The sequence below is a fragment of the Micropterus dolomieu genome, linkage group LG14 (genome assembly GCF_021292245.1).
Source record: "Micropterus dolomieu isolate WLL.071019.BEF.003 ecotype Adirondacks linkage group LG14, ASM2129224v1, whole genome shotgun sequence".
Lineage (NCBI taxonomy): Eukaryota > Metazoa > Chordata > Actinopteri > Centrarchiformes > Centrarchidae > Micropterus > Micropterus dolomieu.
The window spans coordinates 27,215,547-27,217,800 of record NC_060163.1 but is presented as its reverse complement, the minus strand read 5'-3'; the positions used below and the strand labels follow the sequence as shown (position 1 = coordinate 27,217,800).

The window sequence follows — 2,254 nt, the reverse complement described above, 5'->3', positions numbered from 1 at the left end:
CAGGCAGGTCAGAGATCTTGGATGATGATGTCTTATTCTATGACAACACAAATGTTTGCGACACTTGCAGGAGCTGAATCATCCTCCAACAGTGAGGTTGCCCACAATAAGCTCTTTAGTCTGCTGCTCTTCTGGGTCAGCTGCCTTGTGATGACAGAAAGGAAACAAAAGTGAAAGACATGTCATTCAAATACTGTGCCTCAGAATAAGCCATTACTCTAAAATGCGTGGAGAAATGTTCATTGGAAAAAAGTAAGCTGCACTCTTTTTTTAACTATAGGCCTGCATATTGTGACAGCCAAGACAATTAAATTTAATAATTTATTCATGTTTTTACCAATACCAAAGCTCATCTGGAAGCTGATGCTAGCTTAAAAATTGGAACTCCAGTGTTAGTCATTCAAATGTAAGCCCAGCTACTCATGTAGCTGTAATATTGTACATACTAGTAAGACTATTTGGAGGAACCAGGCGGAAAATACATAACTTAACTTTCCTGCATTAGCTAGTCACTAGTGTTTGCTAATGTTAGTTGTGTTTACCTTCTGTGATAATTCCCAACTTATGTATTGATTAATCACAGCATATAACTTTTAATACTAATACTGAACACTATTTTAAAACAAAAAGAATATCAAAACTTACCTGGGTGCTCTCAAGTCTTGCTCTGATCTGTAACAGCCAGTCAGAAGTGGGAGGACAAACCACTGTGAAAGTTGGCTTTCCCACAATTTAACAAAGCCATATGCGTTTTCTAAACTTTCGCCCCAAGAACTGAAGCACAACTTAAAATAATTTGGATAAAGTCTTTTTAAATTGCTAGGCTGACTTAGTCAATGCGTCAAATGTTAATTTAGAATTTTAAGTCTGCAAAACTTAAAAATCCCTTTTAATGCCAAAAAACTAAGTTAGCATTTTAACAGTGTGTCTGACCTTTAGAGTTAGAGACTGTTCATCAGGTAGATAACAGCTGAACTGCTCCAGTGGATCTGAGCTGTGAACAGACCTCAGATCAGACTCGCTCAACACAAACACACTTTGTCTCCTAGTTTCACAGGTGAGGTCCATCATGTCATCTGATTCATTTTACGTCTCAGTTCATTTCAGATTCCAGTTGTTCCTCCTGCTAGGTGAAGGGAGTGAGGACATGATCAATCTCCTCACTCCCTTCACCTGGCTGCCCCGCCTATCTCCTCACCTGTAGCTCATTAGTCTCTGAAGTTATACCAGCCCCTAGTCACTAGTTCATTGCCAGACTGTCTGAACACGTCAGCCTTGCAGTCTACTATTCATAGTTTGATTTTGTTTGTTCCACTCATGCCATGACCCAGTTGGTCTGTTTCCTGGACCTTTTTCTGGTTATCGGATTGTCGTTTGTTTGCCTTTCACCCTTACTATTTACATGTTATTTTGACCCTGCCTGACTAATGCAAGTAAAGTGAACTTTGCCTTATTGTCTGTCCTGTTAAGTTTCCTCTTAAATGTGAGAGTACAATCTGTCCAGAAATGAACCCAGTTTACTCACATAACAGTGTCTTTCAACTTTGTTGACGGTGGGATCGCCTGGCGGGAAGGATAGGTAGAGTTGCGTATCGTCTGCGTAGCAGTGGATAGAGAAGCCGTGCGAGTGAATGATTGGCCCCAGTGAGGTGGTGTAAATTGAGAAGAGAAGGGGCCCTAGCACTGAGCCTTGGGGCACCCCTGTGGAGAGGCAGTGGAAGGAAGATAGTTGTCCTTGCCACAAAACATTGTAGGAACGCCCTGAGAGGTAGGATTCGAACCACAGGAGTGCTTTACTCGAGATGCCCATTGCTGAGAGAGCGGATAGCAGGATCCTGTGGTTGACTGTGTCAAAGGCAGCTGAGGTCAAGCAGGATAAGAACCGAGGATTGGGCTGCAGCTTTAGCTGACTTTGAGCTTCTGTTACAGACAGAGCCATTTCAGTAGAGTGGGCACTCTTAAAACCAGACTGATATGGAGGTCTAGGAGGTCATTCTGTGAGGGGAATTCTGAGACCTGTTTGAATACTGCCCGTTCAATAGTTTGATTAAAAAAAAAAAAAAGTACAAGAGACACTGGTCGATAGTTCTCAACTTTTTTTTTTTTTTTTTAAACCTGTCCTGCCCAGCAGCCTGGTATAGAGTATAATGACCTGGATACCATATTGTGCCAGACAGATTTTACTTTAACAAGAGAGTATTAAAATACTCCTTTGTCTGTTTTATTATTTATTTAATTATGTATTGATTTGTCA

At 41.0% G+C, this 2,254-nt stretch overlaps 1 protein-coding gene across 1 annotated transcript in view; it reads left to right on the top strand.

Moving 5' to 3' along the window:
- Positions 1-1,276: 1,276 nt before the first annotated feature.
- The window catches only part of LOC123982824 (microfibril-associated glycoprotein 4-like), a 15,450-nt gene continuing 14,472 nt past the window's right edge, over positions 1,277-2,254 (top strand). The window contains exon 1 of the mRNA XM_046068696.1: positions 1,277-1,483. The gene's annotated coding sequence lies outside the window, so the exon portion shown is untranslated. The remainder of the gene's footprint in view (positions 1,484-2,254) is intronic.